Below are 20,426 nucleotides of genomic sequence, written 5' to 3' on the forward strand. Positions count from 1 at the left end.
AAGCATTTTAAAGGTTGAAATGGACTGGGCGTAAGTTGCCTTTGGTGCACCTTTGAACTCGCCTTCCCTTTTGGTCCCCCATTTGATGCCTTCCCTTCTCCCACCCTGACTTGGAAACAAGGAGGCAGCTCCTGTGTCCTGGAGCCTGAGAGGTTTTCTGTCCTCTTATTGCATGACTGCTAAGTTTTCTCAGGAGTCTTTGGTGAGGGACTTTGTCAAAAGCTTTTGGAAGTCCAAGCAAACAATGTCTACCAGATCACTCCTGTCTACATGTTTGACACTCTCAAAGTGTCAGACATGTAGACAGTCTCTAAAAAGTGAGACAGGACTTACCTTTACAGAAGGCGTGTTCTTTTTCAGTACGGCTTGTCCTTCTATATGCCTACTAATTTTATCTCGAATAATACCTTCAACCAGGGGCATTGCTAGGTTCTTAAAAGATGCGGGACACAGGCCCATAATACAAATTTGCCTATCTCTAAGTGCATGTCTAATATGTGTGTGGGTGGTGTGCATGCAGTGTGCTTGCATATGTGTATAGATTACATACATACATAAGACGTGTGCACTGACCCCCTCCCTCCACTTCAACTCAGACCCCAATTCAGCTTTTTGGAAAACATTCCGCTTCTGCTCTGGCCAATTTTCAGTCGGACCACTTCAGCTCAGCACCAAACCTGAGTCAATGTTTGGAAAAATGAGTCTTTATGCTTCCTGTTGACTACCATGGGAAATTTGAAAAAAACTTTTTTCTCTTGGTCAGAACTGGAGGATAATTTCAGGCATAGTAGCCCCCTAGAAAGGGATTACACTTGCCCAATGTCAGAAAAATAGGTGCAAGGTTTATAGAATCATAGAATAGTAGGGTTGGAAGGGGCCTACAAGGCCATCGAGTCCAACCTGCTCAGTGCAGGAAACCAAGTCACAGCATCCCCGACAGATGGCTGTCCAGCCTCGTCTTGAACGCCACCAGTGTGGGAAAGCCCACCACCTCCCTAGGGAATGGGTTCCATTGTCATATTGCTGTAACAGTCAGGAGGTTTTTCCTGATGTTCAGCCGGAATCTGGCTTCCTGTCACTTGAGCCCATTATTCCGTGTCCTGCACTCTGGGATGATCGAGAAGAGATCCTGGCATTCTTCTCTGTGACAACCTTTCAAGTACTTGAAGAGCGCTATCCTATCTCCCCTCAGTCTTCTCAAGGCTAAACATGCCCAGTTCTTTCAGTCTCCCCTCATAGGGCTTTGTTTCCAGTCCCCTGGTCATCCTTGTTGCCCTCGACTGGACCCTCTCACTTTCCTGAGGATAAGTCTCATTAAACATAATGGGACTTCTCAGTAGGCATACATAGGATTGCAGAAATTAGCAATATTTATCTCCCCACCACTTAAAAAGAAACCAAAGACTCCTTAAAAAAAAAAAAATTAAAGCTTTCTGTTCATAGGAACACAGGAAGCTGCCTTATACTGACTCAGACCCGAGTCCATCTAGAATTGTTGATACTGACTGGCAGCAGCAGCTCTCCAAGGTTTTGTTGCAGAACCCAGAGTCAGAGAGACCACGGAGTGAAGGAAAAAGAGATTCTTTATTTAACGCGCGGGCTTAAGGCTGGAATCATTTCCAAAGAGCCAGAAGCCCCGATTTACATTAGCACATTGGTTTTATAGACATTGTGACACATATGAAACGGCTCCTCCTCCCCCTCCCGCATGGGGTTGCAATCCTCAACATTTCTTCTCTTAGCACTATTGTTTATAATACAAGAACTGGGTTATAGGGTAGCCATGATAAGGAGAGAACAGAAGAGAACAGCAGAGAACAAGATATACAATTGTATGACCTTTGACAAGATAAGGAATTCCTGTGTCTTGTCAGCTTACAACAATATATTTGAGAAAGAGCTCAGCAAGAACATGAAGCATGAGACTGCATGAGGCTACTTAGTCTGACCCCCGATATGGCTGCTACAGTTTCAGGCAAGATTCTTTTGTAGCCCTACCCAGAGATCCTGGGGATTGAAGCTGGGACCTTCTGCATGCCAAGCATGTGCTCCGCCACTGAGCGACAGCCCTTCCTATTGCTGGATAATGGCAACGGACAAACAAAACAGCCCCAGTTTTGTTTCTCTGCAATCACGTGAACCCACTTTTCTCAAAGACTTGAGTGAGGAGGAGGAGAAAAACTAGCCCTCTTGTCTGTTTGTATAAAGTCAAATTAGGGGTGTACGAAACCCCGCTTACCTGGCTCCGGGTTCCACAGGTGGGGGGAGGCAATCCGTTCCTCCCCCCTGGAATCCTGCCATTTGCGCCCCTGCGGAAGCCGTGATAGGCTACCTAAGTATTTATGTAGCCTATCAAGGCTATATGGAAGAAGTGAATGGCGGCCGCAGTCGCGGCCACCATTTGCAATGCAGCACGGACGGCAGCAGGTAGGTGCTCTGTTCCGGGCCCATTTCGCGGGGTGGGGGGGCTTCGTTCCGCCACGGATTTCAGGGGGCCGAATGCACTGGCATTCGGCCTCACCGAGATCCGTGGTGGAATTCTCCACCTTGCCTAAGTCAAATTTGGGGCCCAGATAGTTTTCTCATCCATCCTTCCAGTAGTTAGAAGAGGGATAGAAAGGGAACGAAAAATACTCCGGGTGAATGACTGGCTACGAAGGTGGTGCCGACGAGAGAGATTTGGATTCTGGGACCACGGGCTATACTTCCTGGAAGATGGGCTGTTGGCTAGGGATGGGTTGCACCTCACAAAGGATGGGAAGAATGTGTTTGGCCACAGCATGAAGAACTTCATCAGGAGGGCTTTAAACTGAATCCTACGGGGAAGGGAGATGTAATGTTGGGGGTAACAATGGACGTAGGCGCATGCACTGCAATGGAGAGAACAGCGCTGATAGCGCCCAATAATAGTCTTCAGACACATGTAGGAAGAAAGCCAGACTATGAAGCACATGGTCTTCGATGTCTATATACTAATGCCCAGAGTATGGGAAACAAACAGAACGAACTTGAACTCTTAATACAGGAGGGAAATTATGACTTGATAGGTATAACTGAGACTTGGTGGGATGACTCTCATGACTGGAATACAGCAGTTGAAGGATATAACTTGTTCAAAAAGAACAGGAGGAAGAGAAAGGGAGGCGGGGTTGCACTGTATGTGAAAAATACATATCTCTGCACAGAAATACAGGAGGAGGAGCTTGGTAGCCCCATCGAGAGCATCTGGGTTGAAATAAATGGAGCAAAGAATAAAAGGAACCTGGTGGTCGGAGTCTACTACCGGCCACCCAATCAAGGAGAAGCCAAGGATGAAACTTTTGAAAAGCAAATAGCCAATGTTTTAAGGAAGCATGATGTAGTAGTAATGGGGGACTTCAATTTCCCCGATATTTGTTGGGAGACAAATTCTGCAAAACATGGCCCCTCCAGGAAATTCCTGACTTGTGTGGCGGATAACTTCCTCCTACAGAAAGTAGAGGAAGGAACTAGAGGATCGGCTATCCTTGACTTGATCCTAACCAACAGAGATGACTTAGTGGATAAAGTAGCAGTTACAGGAACTCTGGGGGAAAGCGACCATGTTGTACTTGAGTTCTTGGTTCTAAGGGAAGCAAAAGCCGAGTGTAGTCAAACGCGTACCCTGGATTTTAGGAAAGCTGATTTTAATAAACTCAGAACAATGATCAGTAAGGTCCCATGGCAAACAATGCTAGCGAGAAAAGGAGTCCAATATGGGTGGGAACTTTTAAAAAAGGAAATTCTCAAGGCACAATCACAAACAATTCCAACAAGAAGAAAAGGTGGAAGACAACAGAAGAAGCCAATGTGGCTTCACAAAAAGCTTAGGGATGACCTGAAAACAAAAAAGGACACATATAGGAAGTGGAAAGAAGGCCAAGTAACAAAGGAAGAGTACAGGCAGGTAGCACAGAATTGCAGGGATGGCGTCAGGAAGGCTAAAGCGGAGAACGAGGTGAGGTTAGCGAGGGATGCTAAAAACAACAAAAAGGCTTTCTTCAGCTACGTGCATAGTAAAAGGCAGAGGAAAGAAATGGTGGTTCAGCTATTAAATAAGGATGGCAAAATGATAACAGATGACAAAGAAAAGGCAGAGCTGCTCAATTCCTACTTTGGCTCAGTCTTCTCCCAAAAGAGGGTCTATGACCCCCCTGGCAAAGGCGAAGTACAGGCTGAAGGGGCAGGATTGCAGCTTGAGATCGACAGGCATATGGTCAAGGAACACCTCATTACTTTGAATGAGTTCAAATCTCCAGGGCCAGATGAACTGCATCCTAGAGTAATAAAGGAACTGGCAGAAGAACTCTCAGAACCGCTGTCTATTCTCTTTGAGAAATCATGGAGGACCGGGGAAGTGCCAGATGACTGGAGGAGGGCTAACGTTGTCCCTATCTTCAAAAAGGGTAAAAAGGAGGAACCTGGGAACTACAGACCAGTCAGTCTGACATCAATCCCTGGGAAAATTCTGGAGCAGATCATAAAGCAATCCATCTGGAAGCACCTTGACAACAATGCCGTGATTACTCGAAGCCAATATGGATTTGTCAAAAACAAGTCCTGCCAGACAAATCTGATCTCATTTTTTGATCAAGTCACCTCCCTTGTAGACCATGGGAATGCTGTAGACATCATATACCTCGATTTCAGCAAAGCTTTCGACAAAGTGCCCCATGATATCCTGATGAGCAAACTAGCTCGAAGTGGGCTAGATGAAACAACGATCATGTGGATCCACAGTTGGCTACAGAATCGGACTCAAAGAGTGCTTATCAATGGGACCTTCTCAAGCTGGGGAGAGGTAACGAGTGGGGTACCGCAGGGCTCAGTCCTGGGCCCAGTGCTCTTCAACATTTTTATTAATGACTTGGAGGAGGAGGTGCAGGGAATGCTGATCAAATTTGCAGATGACACAAAATTGGGAGGGATAGCTAATACTTTGGAAGACAGAAACAAAATTCAAAGTGATCTGGATAGACTGGAGCGCTGGGCAGAAAACAACAGAATGGCATTTAATAGGGACAAATGCCAAGTTCTGCACCTAGGAAAAAGAAACCAAATGCACAGTTACAAGATGGGGGATACGTGGCTCAACCACACTACGAGCGAGAAGGATCTTGGAATTGTCGTCGATCACAAGCTGAATATGAGCCAACAATGTGATGTGGCTGCAAAAAAGGCAAATGCTATTTTGGGCTGCATTCATAGAAGCATCGCTTCCAAATCCCGGGAAGTACTAGTTCCCCTCTACTCAGCACTGGTTAGGCCTCATCTGGAGTACTGTGTCCAGTTCTGGGCACCACACTTGAAGAAGGATGCAGACAAGCTGGAGAGGGTTCAAAGGAGGGCAACAAAGATGATCAGGGGACTGGAAACAAAGCCCTATGAAGAGAGACTGAAAGAACTGGGCATGTTTAGCCTTGAGAAGAGAAGACTGAGGGGAAATATGATAGCACTCTTCAAGTACTTGAAAGGTTGTCACAGAGAAGAAGGCCAGGATCTCTTCTTGATCATCCCAGAGTGCAGGACACGGAATAATGGGCTCAAGTTACAGGAAGCCAGATTCCGGCTGAACATCAGGAAAAACTTCCTGAGTGTCAGAGCAATACGGCAATGGAACCAATTACCTGGGGAGGTGGTGGGCTCTCCCACACTGGAGGACTTTAAGACGAGGCTGGACAGCCATTTGTCAGGGATGCTCTGACTTGGATTCCTGCATTGAGCAGGGGGTTGGACTCGATGGCCTTGTAGGCCCCTTCCAACCCTACTATTCTATGATTCTATGATTCTATGAAATACCATTCAGAACTTCTCTTGCCTGCCGAAGAGAATTCTCTAAGAATTCCCCAAGATATGTTCCCGGTGGAAGAAAGGAGAGAGAGAAGGAAAGAACGAACGAACAGGATAGGGGAAGGAAGAAGAAAAGAAGAATGGTGATTGGAAATGCAGGGGGGTGGGTGTTAGCGAGAATTCCCTAAGCCAAGTGGCTACTTTCAGAGAGGTAGTACTTCAGAGGAATTTAGGAGGCTGTGCAGGGTTTGCAAGGATTGCAAGTACTTAAAGTAACTTTGAAAGGTAAGGTGGTGGAGGGCTTTTTCTACCTTTTTTAAAACTGTAGAACCTGTTTAAAAGCCTTAGCAGTTCCTTGATTATGATGCCACATACTCCTAACCCTCCTTTTGGAATAACTTGAGTTCTACAGCTATTTAGGAGAAATAAAGTGGAGGGAGAGAAAGAAGTATGTCGTGAAGACCCGTGGGCTCGCCAGGTATGTTGTCTCCCGGGAGGACGAATTAGAGACATGACTGAAAGGTTGCCTGCACTCATCAAGCCCACTGACAGGTATTCCTTTCTTCTCATCCATGTGGGAACAAATGATACCACCAAGCGGAGCTACGAAGAAATCACGTCAGACTTTGAAGCTCTGGGAAGGAAACTCAAGAACTTTGGGACCCAGAGTGTTTTCTTATCCATCCTTCCAGTAGTTAGAAGAGGGATAGAAAGGGAACAAAAAATACTCTGGGTGAATGACTGGCTACGAAGGTGGTGCCGATGCGAGAGATTTGGATTCTGGGACCATGGGCTATACTTCCTGGAAGATGGGCTATTGGCAAGGGACGGGTTGCACCTCAGAAAGGATGGGAAGAATGTGTTTGGCCACAGCATGAAGAACTTCATCAGGAGGGGTTTAAACTGAATCCTACGGGGAAGGCAGATGTAATGTTGAGGGTAACAATGGACGAAGGCACATGCACTGCAACAGAGAGAACAGCTCTGATAGCGCCCAATCATAGTCTTCAGACACATGTCGGAAGAAAGCCAGACTATGAAGCACATGGTCTTCGATGTCTATATACTAATGCCCAGAGTGTGGGAAACAAACAGAACGAACTTGAACTCTTAATACAGGAGGGAAATTATGACTTGATAGGTATAACTGAGACTTGGTGGGATGACTCTCAGGACTGGAATACAGCAATTGAAGGATATAACTTGTTGAAAAAGAGCAGGAGGAACAGAAAGGGAGGTGGGGTTGCACTGTATGAAAAAAAGACATATCTCTGCACAGAAATACGGGAGGAGGAGCTTGGTAGCCCCATCGAGAGCAACTGGATCAAAATAAATGGAGTAAAGAATAAAAGGAACCTGGTGGTTGGAGTCTACTACCGGCCACCCAACCAAGGAGAAGACAATGATGAAACTTTTGAAAAGCAAATAGCCAATGTTTTAAGGAAGCATGATGTAGTAGTAATGGGGGACTTCAATTTCCCCGATATTTGTTGGGAGACAAATTCTGCAAAACATGGCTCCTCCAGGAAATTCCTGACTTGTGTGGTGGATAACTTCCTCCTACAGAAAGTAGAGGAAGGAACTAGAGGATCGGCTATCCTTGACTTGATCCTAACCAACAGAGATGACTTAGTGGATAAAGTAGCAGTTACAGGAACTCTGGGGGAAAGCGACTATGTTGCACTTGAGTTCTTGCTTCTAAGGGAAGCAAAAGCTGAGGGTAGTCAAACGCGTACCCTGGATTTTAGGAAAGCTGATTTTAAACTCAGAACAATGATTAGTAAGGTCCCATGGCAAGCGACGCTAACAGGAAAAGGAGTCCAAGATGGGTGGGAGCTTTTAAAAAAGGAAATTCTCAAGGCACAATCACAAACAATTCCAACAAGAAGAAAAGGTGGAAGACAACAGAAGAAGCCAATGTGGCTTCACAAAAAGCTTAGGGATGACCTGAAAACAAAAAGGACACATATAGGAAGTGGAAAGAAGGCCATGTAACAAAGGAAGAGTACAGGCAGATAGCACAGAATTGCAGGGATGGCGTCAGGAAGGCTAAAGCTGAGAACGAGCTGAGGTTAGCGAGGGATGCTAAAAACAAAAAGGCTTTCTTCAGCTACGTGCATAGTAAAAGGCAGAGGAAAGAAATGGTGGTTCAGCTATTACATAAGGATGGCAAAACGGTAACAGATGACAAAGAAAAGGCAGAGGTGCTCAATTCCTACTTTGGCTCAGTCTTCTCCCAAAAGAGGGTCTATGACCCCCCTGGCAAAGGCGAAGTGCAGGCTGAAGGGGCAGGATTGCAGCTTGAGATCGATAGGCATATGGTCAAGGAACACCTCATTACTTGGAATGAGTTCAGATCTCCAGGGCCAGATGAACTGCATCCTAGAGGAATAAAGGAACTGGCAGAAGAACTCTCAGAACTGCTGTCTATTCTCTTAGAGAAATCATGGAGGACAGGGGAAGTGCCAGATGACTGGAGGAGGGCTAACGTTGTCCCTATCTTCAAAAAGGGTAAAAAGGAGGAACCTGGGAACTACAGACCAGTCAGTCTGACATCAATCCCTGGGAAAATTCTGGAGCAGATCATAAAGCAATCCATCTGGAGGCACCTTGAAAACAATGCCGTGATTATTCGAAGCCAACATGGATTTGTCAAAAACAAGTCCTGCCAGACGAATCTGATCTCATTTTTGGATCAAGTCACCTCCCTTGTGGACCGTGGGAATGCTGTGCACATAATATACCTCGACTTCAGCAAAGCTTTCGACAAAGTGCCCCATGATCTCCTGATGAGCAATCTAGCTCAAAGTGGGCTAGATGAAACAACGATCCGGTGGATCCACAGTTGGCTACAGAATCGGACTCAAAGAGTGCTTATCAACTGGACCTTCTCAAACTGGGGAGAGGTAACGAGTGGGGTACCGCAGGGCTCAGTCCTGGGCCCAGTGCTCTTCAACATTGTTATGAATGACTTGGAGGAGGAGGTGCAGGGAATGCTGCTCAAATTTGCAGGTGACACCAAATTGGGCGGGATAGCTAATACTTTGGAAGACAGAAACAAAATTCAAAGGGATCTAGATAGACTGGAGCGCTGGGCAGAAAACAACAGAATGACATTTAATAGGGATAAATGCCAAGTTCTGCACCTAGGACAAAGAAACCAAATGCACAGTTACAAGATGGGGGATACGTGGCTCAACAACACGACAAGCGAGAAAGATCTTGGAATTGTTGTCGATCACAAGCTGAATAAGAGCCAACAATGTGATGTGGCTGCAGAAAAGGCAAATGCTCTTTTGGGCTGCATTAATAGAAGCATCGCTTCCAAATCCCGGGAAGTACTAGTTCCCCTCTACTCAGCACTGGTTAGGCCTCATCTGGAGTACTGTGTCCAGTTCTGGGCACCACACTTTCAGAAGGATGCAGACAAACTGGAGAGGGTTCTGAGGAGGGCAGCAAAGATGATCAGGGGACTGGAAACAAAGCCCTATGAGGAGGGACTGAAAGAACTGGGCATGTTTAGCCTGGAGAAGAGAAGACTGAGGGGAGACAGGATAGCGCTCTTCAAGTACTCGAAAGGTTGTTACAGAGAGGAAGGCCAGGATCTCTTCTCAATCATCCCAGAGTGCAGGACACGGAATCATGGGCTCAAGTTACAGGAAGCAAGATTCTGGCTGAACATCAGGAAAAACTTCCTGACTGTTAGAGCAATACGACAATGGAACCAATGACCTAGGGAGGTGGTGGGCTCTCTCACACTGGAGGCATTCAAGACGAGGGTGGACAGCCAAGTGTCAGGGATGCTCTGACTTGGATTCCTGCATTGAGCAGGGAGTTGGACTCGATGGCCTTGTAGACCCCTTCCAACCCTACTATTCTATGATTCTATTCTAAGTTTGTGGAAGCTGATTGGATCCTTTGCTGTACTTAAGCTACTAAAGTTCTGCAGAATCCAAAGGTTCCAGTTTGGGGCAGTAAAATAAGGTGCTGTGTGAAATACCAGTATTTCACATAGAGCTCTTCTTCCGTTCCTTCTCACTCTCCAAAATTTCATTGCAGGCAAGCTCTCAACAGTGGGCATGTAAGAACAGAAAAGTAAGGGGAGAGAGGTTTTTTGCACCTCAAAACAAAACAAAAACCTACACCAGAGATTAGGGATAGTGACCTCCTAATGGTCACCTTAAACACCTTCCGATTAGGATCTCTAATCCCCTGGGTGACTTGACAGTTTTTACTTTTTGTTTTAGACTTTAAGAAAAGGAAAATTTATGCATGGCTAGCACAAAAGCCACTGGACCTAACTGTCTGAAATGTGGCAAGTTCAATCAGCTCCATTGGGCCTGCTAGGTCCCGAAATTCCATGAGTTTATGTGGAAGCACAAAGAAATTTTAGCTCTTTTGACAGATTTTCTTGGAAAAAGCAAATTTTACCTGTGGCTAGTACAAAAGCCACTAGGCCTGTCTGAAATTTGGTGGGCTCAGTCAGCTCTATGGCGGCTGCCAGGTCCCCACATTCCATGCACGTACACGGAAGCACAAAAAAGTTACAGCTCTTTGCTTTGACAGTGTTTCTTGAAAAAGCAAATTTTACCTGTGACTAGCACAAAAGCCACTGGACCTAACAGCCTGAACTTTGGCATATTAAATCAGCTCCATGGGGGCTTTCAAGCCTCCAAATGTCATGTACAGTCAGGGCCAGAAATATTGGAACAAGGATAACTGTTTGGGCAGTTGGCCTCTGTATACCACCACACTGAAGTTGAATGAGACACACCCAGATGGGAGCGAAGTCAGGACTTTCAGCTGTAATTCAAGGGGTTTGACAAAAGTGGGGCACTAACCATTCAGGAAGGACAGCCAGTGGCATACACATGCCCCCAGCGTTGGTGGCTCATACGTAATGGAACGAATGGCTGACAAGCAGCTGCATGGCCAGGTGTGGCCTGTTTCCTGGGTGCCCCATGACCAATCAAGCAGGTAAGAGGCGTGGAGGTGGTTCTGAGTGTTACATTTACATTTGGTAGCTGTTCACTGGAACCCCCAACATGAGGTCCAAAGAGGTGTCCCTGCGAGTGAAGGAGGGACACCTCTACTGATTAAAGGCAGCCGCCGGTAAGATCACATCACTCCAGTGCTGAAGGAGTTGCACTGGTTACCAGTTGTTTTCCGGGCCAAATTCAAGGTGTTCGTTTTGACCTTTAAAACCCTATATGGTTCTGGCCCAGCCTATCTTAAGGAGGGCCTCCAGCAGCACCAGACAGGCTGCTTAACAAGATGAGCCTCGGATGGCCTTCTCTCTGTCCCATCAGCCAGGACAGCTAGACTGGTGGGGACGAGGGAGAGGGCCTTTTCTGTGGTGGCCCCCACTCTGTGGAACTCCCTCCCTAGGGAACTCCGTCATGCCCCCTCTTTAATGAGCTTTCGTCGTGCATTAAAAACGTGGTTGTTCAGGCAGGCATTTGGGGTGGGTTAGGGTATTTTAGAAAATGTTTTTATTGTAGAATTTTATTATTTTAAATTGTTTCATTGTATGTTGTACATCGCCCAGAGTGGCTGGGTGACCAGCCAGATGGGCGACTAATAAATTTAATAATAAATAAATATAAATAAAGGAGGCCATCATTAGGCTGAGGAAACAAAATAAGCCCATCAGAGAGATCGCAAAAACAGTGGGAGTGGCCAACACAACAGTTAGGAACATCCTGGAAAAGAAGGAATTAGCTGGCAAGCTCAGCAACAGCAAAAGGCCTGGAAGACCACGAAAGACAACTAAAGTGGATGACCGCAGAATTCTGCTCATGGTGAAGCAGGACCCTTTCACAACATCTCACCAGGTCAAGAACGCTCTTGAGGAGGTGGGCATGTCATTGTCAGCATCTACAGTCAAGAGACGGCTTTATGAATGTAAATACAGAGGCTTCACAACAAGGTTCAAACCACTGGTAATGCTCAAGAACAGACAGGCCAGATTAGCCTTTGCCCGCAAACACCTAAAAAAGCCTGCCCAGTTCTGGAATAAGATTCTTTGGACTGATGAAACCAAGATTAACTTGTACCAGAATGATGGGAAAAGTATGGAGAAGGAAAGGAACAGCTCATGATCTAATGCATACCACATCATCTGTCAAACATGGTGGAGGCACTGTTATGGCACGGGCATGTATGGGTACCAATGGAACCGGGTCACTGGTGTTTATTGATGACCTGACTGCTGATCAAAGCAGCAGGATGAATTCTGAAGCGTATAGGGCTATACTTTCTGCTCAGATTCAGCCGAATGCTGCCAAACTGATAGGACGCCACTTCATATTGGAGATGGATAATGACCCCAAACATACAGCAAAAGCTACCCAAGAGTTTCTCAAGGCAAAGAAGTGGGATGTTCTTCAATGGCCAAGTCAGCCACCTGATCTCCACCCAACAGAGCATGCTTCTCACTTACTGAAGACAAGACTGAAGGCAGAAAGACCCACAAACAAGCAGCAGCTGAAGGCAGCTGCAGGAAAGGCCCGGCAAAGCATCTTGAGGGAGGAAACTCAGCATTTGGTCATGTCCATGGGTTCCAGACTTCAGGCAGTCATTGACTGCAAAGGATTTTCATCCGCGTACCAAAGGCGATCCTTCAGTTTGAAATGATGTTGGTTTGTTCCATTACTTATGAGCCACCAACGATGGGGGTGTGGGCATGCCACTGGCTGTCCTTCCTGAATGGTTAGTGCCCCACTTTTGTCAAACCCCTTGAATTACAGCTGAAAGTCCTGACATCGCTCCCATCTGGGTGTGTTTCATTCAACCTCAGTGTGGTGGTGTACAGAGGCCAGCTGCCAAAACAGTTATCCTTGTTCCAATATTTCTGGCTTTTACTGTATTTATCATATAAACTAAAAACGTTATGGCTGTTTTTGTTTTCCAATGCAAGTCAATGGGGAAATGTAAAAAAAACACCAGGCAATTAGGACAGCTCAAAAGATCCAGGGCACAGCTCAAAAAAGATCCAGGGCCCATGTCCAGTGGGGCCCTTCTCTAAAGACACCCTTGCCTTCAACCAATTTACCCGGAACAGACGTTAAGCTAACTGGCCTGTAATTTCCTGGATCCCTTTTTGAAAGTTGGTATTACATTGGCCATCTTCCAGTCCTCTTATGGACTGTCCCCCATGTCCCCATCCAACTACTGGGTGGATCCACAGTTGGCTACAGAATCGGCCTCAAAGGGTGCTTATCAATGGGATCTTCTCCAACTGGGGAGAGGTAATGAGAGGGGTACCGCAGAGCTCACTCCTGGGTCCGGTGCTCTTCAACATTTTTATTAATGACTTGGAGGATGAGGTGCAGGGAATCCTGATCAAATGTGCAGATGACACAAAATTGGGCGGGATAGCTAATACCTTGGAAGACAAAAACAAAATTCAAAGTGATCTTGATAGGCTGGAGTGCTGGGCAGAAAACAACAGAATGACATTTAATAGAGATAAATGCCAAGTTCTGCACGTGGGGAAAAGAAACCAAATGGTTGCGCCTCATCTTGAGTACTGTGTCCAGTTCTGGGCGCCACACTTTAAGAAGGATGCAGACAAACTGGAGAGGATTCAGAGGAGGGCAACAAGGATGATCAGGGGACTGGAAACAAAGCCCTATGAGGAGGGACTGAAAGAACTGGGCATGTTTAGCCTGGAGAAGAGAAGACTGAGAGGAGATATGATAGTGCTCTTCAAGTACTTGAAAGGCTGTCACAGAGAGGAAGGCCAGCATCTCTTCTCAATCATCCCAGAGTGCTGGACACGGAATAATGGGCTCAAGTTACAGGAAGCCAGATTCCGGCTAAACGTCAGGAAAAACTTCCTGTTACAGTTATACGACAATGGAACCAATTACCTAGGGAGGTGGATGGCTCTCCCACACTGGAGGCGTTCAAGACGAGGCTGGACAGCCATCTGTCAGGGATGCTCTGACGTGGATTCCTGCATTGAGCAGGGGGATGGACTCGATGGCCTTGTAGGCCCCTTCCAACCCCACTATGATTCTATGAAATGTACAGTTACAAGATGGGGGATACTTCCCTCAACAATACTACAACCAAGAAGGATCTTGGAATTGTTGTAGATCACAAGCTGAATATGAGCCAGCCATGTGATATAGCTGCAAAAAACGCAAATGCTATTTTGGGCTGCATTCATAGAAGCATCGCTTCCAAATCCCGGGAAGTACTAGTTCCCCTCTACTCAGCACTGGTTAGGCTTCATCTGGAGTACTGTGTCCAGTTCTGGGCACCACACTTTCAGAAGGATGCAGACAAACTGGAGAGAGTTCAGAGGAGGGCAACAAAGATGATCAGAGGACTGGAAACAAATCCCTATGAAGAGAGACTGAAAGAACTGGGCTTGTTTAGCGTTGTGAAGAAAGGACTGAGGGGAGATAGGATAGTGCTCTCATTGTCACAGACAGGAAGGCCAGGATCTCTTCTCAATCATCCCAGAGTGCAGGACACGGAATCATGGGCTCAAGTTACAGGAAGCCAGATTCCGGCTGAACATCAGGAGAAACGTCCTGACTGTAAGAGCAATATGACAAGGGAACCCATTACCTAGGGAGGTGGTGGGCTCTCCCACACTGGAGGCGTTCAAGATGAGGCTGGACAGCCATGTGTCAGGGATGCTCTGGCTTGGATTCCTGAATTGAGCAGGGGGTTGGACTCGATGGTCTTGTAGGCCCCTTCCAACCCTACTATTCTATGCTTCTATGATTATAGAGGCTGATCTTAGGGACACGTTGCATATTTTGGTTAGAAGATCAGCAATTTCATATTTGAGTTCTTTGAGAACTCTAGGATGGATACCATCTGGGCCCGGTGATTTATTTGTTTTAGGTTTATCAGTAAGGTTGAGAACTTCATCTTTTGTCACCACTGTTTGCCTCCATTCCTCAGACTCCCTTCCTGAAAACATCAGTTCAGGCACAGGTATCTGAAAAGATATGGATGAAAAGAATTAATTCAGTTCGCAGCAATCTCCTTGTTCTCCTTCAGTACTCCTTTAACTCCATTGTCATCCAGTGGTCCAACTGCCTCCCTAGCTGGTTTTTTGCTTCTGATATCTTCAAAGAATTCTTTATTGTTGGTCTTGATGTTGTTAGAGATATGCTCTTCAAAATGCTTTTTTGCATCTCTTATTGTCTCCTTGCATCGCCTTTGTGCAAGCTTGTGCTCCCTTTGTTTTCCTCATTTGGGCAAGACTTCCATTATCTGAAGGAAGCTCTTTTTTCTCGAATAGCTGCCTAACACTGCTCGTTAACCATGCCGGCGACCTCTTGGACTTTCCTAACCTGTGGTATACATTTTAGCTGGGCTTCTAGTATTGTGATTTTGACTAATCTACAAGCATTTTGAAGGGAATTAATCCTTCTGACTCCCTCTTTTAGCTCCGTTTCACCAGTTCCCTCAGTTTAGAGAAGTTTCCTCTTTTGAAGTCAAATGTGACTGTGTTGGACTTCCTGTGGAATTTTCTATTTACATATTACATCAGATAGCACTACTGTTTCCAATTGCTTCAACAACATTTACATCTCCTACTAGGTCCTGGATGCCACCACTTAGGATTAAATCCAAGGTCGCCTCCCCTCTGGTCGGTTCCATGACCAACTGTTCCAGGGCACAATCATTTAGGGCATCTAGAAATTTAACCTCTTTCTGTGGTTAGAACATACATTTATCCAATCAATGTGGGTGCAACTGAAGTCACTCATTATTGCAAGACTTCCTTGTTTGGAGACCTCCCTGATTTCGTTTTCCATCTCAAGGTCACTCTGAGCATTCTGCTCTGAGGGACAATAGCATGTCCCTAGCACTAAATTAGTTTTGGAGCCTGGTATTGTCATAGAATCATAGAATAATAGTGTTGGAAGGGGCCTACAAGGCCATCGAGTCCAACCCCCTGCTCAATGCAGGAATCCAAGTCAGAGCATCCCTGACGCATGGCTGTCCAGCCTCGTCTTGACCGCCTCCAGTGTGGGAGAGCCCACCACCTCCCTAGGGAATGGGTTCCATTGTTGTATTGCTCTAACAGTCAGGACGTTTCTCCTGATGTTCAGCCGGAATCTGGCTTCCTGTAACTTGAGCCCATTATTCTGTGTCCCGCACTCTGGGATGATTGAGAAGAGATCCTGGCCTTCCTCTCTGTGACAGCCTTTCAAGTACTTGAAGAGTGCTATCCTATCTCCCCTCAGTCTTCTCTTCTCAAGGCTGAACATGCCCAGTTCTTTCAGTCCCTCCTCATAGGGCTTTGTTTCCAGTCCCCTGATCATCTTTGCTGCTCTCCTCTGAACCCTCTCCAGTTTGTCTGCATCCTTCTGAAAGTGTGGTGCCCAGAACTGGACACAGTACTCCAGATGAGGCCTGACCAGTGCTGAGTAGAGGGGAACTAGTACTTCCCGGGATTTGGAAGCGATGCATCTATGAATGCAGCCCAAAAGAGCATTGGCCTTTTCTGTAGCCACATCACACTGCTGGCTCATAGTCAGCTTGTGATCGACAACAATTCCAAGTTCCTTCTCACTCGTAGTGTTGTTGAGCCACGTATCCCCCATCTTGTAACTGTGCATTTGGTTTCTTTTTCCTAGGTGCAGAACATGGCATTTATCCCTATTAAATGTCATTCTGTTGCTTTCTGCCCAGCGCTCCAGTCTATCAAGATCCCTTTGAATTTTGTTTCTGTCTTCCAAGGTATTAGCTTTCTTGCCCAATTTGATGTCATCTGCAAATCTGATCAGCATTCCCTGCACCTCCTGATCCAAGTCATTCATACAAATGTTGAAGAGCACTGGGCCCAGGACTGAGCCCTGCGGTACCCCACTCGTTACCTCTCCCCAGTTTGAGAAGGTCCCATTGATAAGCACTCTTGGACTCCGACTCTGTAGCCAACTGTGGATCCACCAGATTGTTGTTTCATCTAGCCCACTTTGAGCTAGTTTGCTCATCAGGAGATCATGGGGCACCTTATCGAAAGCTTTGCTGAGGTCAAGGTATATGTTGTCCACAGCATTCCCACAGTCCACAAGGGAGGTTACCTGATCAAAAAACGAGATGAGATGTGTCTGGCAGGATTTGTTCTTGACAAATGCATGTTGGCTTCGAGTCATCACTGCATTGTTTTCAAGGTGCTTACCTTGACTGCTTTATCATCTGCGCCAGACTTTTCCCAGGGATTGCTGTCAGACTGACTGGTCTGTAATTCCCAGGCCAACGTTAGCCCTCCTGCAGCCATCTGGCACCTCACCTGTCCTCTGTGATTTCTCCAGGGTAACAGACAGTGGTTCTGAGGGCTCTTCTGCCAGATTTCCTAGTCTTCCTGCGAAGCCAGGGGGGGGCCCCGGCCTGCCACAGGAGGGGCGCAGGGGATGCCACAGGCATGCAGGAGGCGTGTGGACGCCCTCAGCCACCCCGCTGGGGCGCCAGCAGCACGCCGGCGGAGGAGCCTGGGGGAAAGCCAAGGCAGCCGGAGGCTCCGCGGCGGCCACTGCCAGGGTGCCCGCCCGAAGGGCCTCTCCGCCTCCCCGCCGCGCTTGCTGGCGCCGTCACCTGCGGGGCGTCGGCGCCGCCCGCCCAGCAAGGGCCGCTGCCGAGGCGCTCCGCCCCGGCGTTACACGCCCCGCCCCAGGCGCCCGGCCAGGCCGAAGGGCGCTGCGAGAGGCCGAGACGCGCTCCTGGCGGCGGCTTCGCGTCTGCCGGGGCACAGGCGCGCGTGGGCGCCCCGGCGGCCCGCTCCCCCGCCCGCTGAACCGGGCCCGCAGTGCCGGCAGGGAAGGCCGCTCCTGGCGCGGGGGCCGAGGCCGCCTGTGCCTTCGCGGCTCGCCGCCGCCGGCCACAGGGGCGCCGCGGGCCCCCGCCGGCCCGCTCCGCGCGGCGCCGGGGCCTCCGGCGCGCCCTCCGCCGCTCGCGGGCCTCGCGGCGCAGGCTTCCCCGCGGAGCTCGGCGGCGCCCCGAGCGGCGGGCCGTGCGCATGGAGCCGCCCGCTGGCGCCAGGTAAGCCTTCTCCGCGCCCTTCGGCTCGAGCCGCTGGCCGGCCCGGCCGGCGCCCGGCGGAGGCTGCCGCAGTCGCGGCGGCGGCGGCGGGCGGGCGGCGGCGCCTGGAGGGGCCGGCCGGCGGCCCGCCGGACCTGCGGCGCCTCGGCCGACTCGGCGCACGTGCCGGAGCGGCGAAGAAGGGCCCGCCGCGGCCCCGCCGCGCGAGAGCGGCCGCGCCCCGGGCGGCCCTCCCGGCAGTCTGCCGCTGCGCCGGCGGCGGCGGCCCCCCGCGGGGGCGCCCCAGAAGCGGCGATGCGCTGCTCCGCCCCGCCCGCCTGGCGTCGGGGCCGGTCGCTGCGCCCCGCCCCGGGCGCGGCAGTGCCGGAGCTGAGCGCGCGCACGGGGCCGGCGAGAGGAGCGGAAGGGCCGCGCTGGGGAGAGGAGCCGGCCCCGCCGGGCGGCGGCGCTCGCTGCTGCGGCCGCGCGGCCCTGGGCGGCTCTCGTCGCCTGGCGCGCGTTATGCGCCGCTCGCCCGGGACGTGCCCGCCAGCCCCCCCGCGCGCCGCCCTGGGCCCGGGCCGTCGTCGAGGCTCCTCGGAACCGCCTCGGGCCCCCTGCTGGCCGGGCCGCGAGTTGCCCCACGCAGTCAGTCGCTGGCAGAGCCCTTTGACTCGCAGCTTTCCTTCCCCCGCCCCGCCGTCAGCTGTGTCCCCCCCATTCATTCTTTTGGGCAAACAGGCTAATACAGCTGTTTAACCTAACGCGACCCAAGCTGTGGGCCTCAAGCCTAGCAGGGGCTGGGTTCCATGCGGGAAGAGCCCTCGCCGCTTGGAAAAGTTGGATCGGATGGCGCTGCGAAAACGCAGTGTGGATGGAAAATGGTCATTTGACAAAGCCGGCGCTGCCACAGAGTGGGCGGCCAAATGGGCCAGAGCCTCCATGGTCAAATCCACCCCCAGATTGGTCTTCAACTGCATATTAGTCATCACCCCAACTGCGAAGATCCCCAGAATACAGAGAACTAATTTCTAGGCATTGGGAAAGGAACATCTAGGAATGTTCAACTCTACAGCCCAAGCCATCTCTATTCCACAGTATAACTAGCGCTTCATTGGAATCACGAGCCATGTCCGAAAGTAATTCCACAAAAGCCCTCAAAATAGTAAGATCTGTTAGATTCTGGGTGAACCAGCCAAACTGATTCCCCCACCTCTGCAGAAGGTACGGACCCCTGAAGGCCCAAACCCCACCAGCTCGTGACTTGTTATAACAAAGGCACTGTGAACGCTGCCCCTGCCCCTGGATCGTCGTCATTGTAAGCAGAACGTGATCTACATGTTTACAGCTCACAATACTCTGGGATAGTACTATGGTTTTTGTGGTGACAGTGAAGTCCTGAGTCATGCTTTACAAGGAGGCCCTGTAGTAGTTGAGGTCCCCAGAATTGGATGCCCGGGGGCCTGCAACATCAAATTCAAGGCCACTTCAGGCAGACTATCTGCTTGTCAATGGCAGGAGCAGTACACTAAAAGAATCCATGGAGTCCGGAGGAGTAGTTGTGTTAGTCTGTTGCAGCAACAGCAACAAAGGGTCTTGTGGCATCTTAAAAACTAACACCTTTATTATGGCATAAACATTCATGGATGTCCACTTCATAATTTTAAATAAAGGGAGGGGGGAGAGAATTGTAAATGGTGCCTGTAAGTTACAGGATAACATTCCAAGCATCTGATGAAGTGGACTATAGTCCACAAAAGTCTAGACTATTACGACATAATAAATTTGTTCATTTTTAAGGTGCCATAAGATTCTGTTGCTTTTGTTTCAACACAGCTGTTCCTCTGGAAATTGTTACAATGGAAGGCACCAAATTTAGCCATATGGAGTGGCAATCCACCAATCCCACAAAGAGACTCATCCAGATACAGGCAGATAGAATCTTTCTAACCAAATGCAAACAGTAGGACATCATTTCTAAGGGACTGAAAGTGAAAAATCCATTAAAGTCTATGTACTGCATGGACTATGGTGAAAGGTTGTGTTACACTCTCTCCAAAAAACTACAGCATCCTTTATAGCAAACAAAATACTCAAGAATGAAATCTCAGATCTGGAACCCCCTGTAAAGAAACAACCTTCCACACTGTCCAAATACCTGGCAGAAATACTCCCAGGCAAGTTACATGTGCGATTTGGTTTTCTGAAGCTCTGTGAACGACTGACCCGTCACTGACTCTCAGCCTAACTTGCCTCACAGGGTTGTTGTGAGGATAAAATGGAGAGGAGGATCAGGTACGCTGCCTTGGGAAAAGGAGGGATATAAATGTAAGAAAGAAAGAAGCAGAAGGAATTACATGATCTAACCTACTGCATACATCCAATGGTCACAACAGGCACACCTGAATTCACCTCAAACCTTCTGAATCTATCCAGCTACCCACTGAACCAGGCAAAGGAATCTTTTCTTCCATGGAGCCTACCATTCTGCTCCTCCAAGTCCATACATAAGATACAATTCTGTGGTAACGTAGGGGCTTTTTCCCACCAAACATTTTCAACATGACACTAATCAATGCACCAAAGCAGAACAACCATCTTCCCAGCCCACCTCTGGATGCACA

This window comes from Heloderma suspectum, chromosome 3 (assembly GCF_057233095.1).
Source record: "Heloderma suspectum isolate Gila_16-S chromosome 3, 16-S_ref, whole genome shotgun sequence".
Classification (NCBI taxonomy): Eukaryota; Metazoa; Chordata; class Lepidosauria; order Squamata; family Helodermatidae; genus Heloderma; species Heloderma suspectum.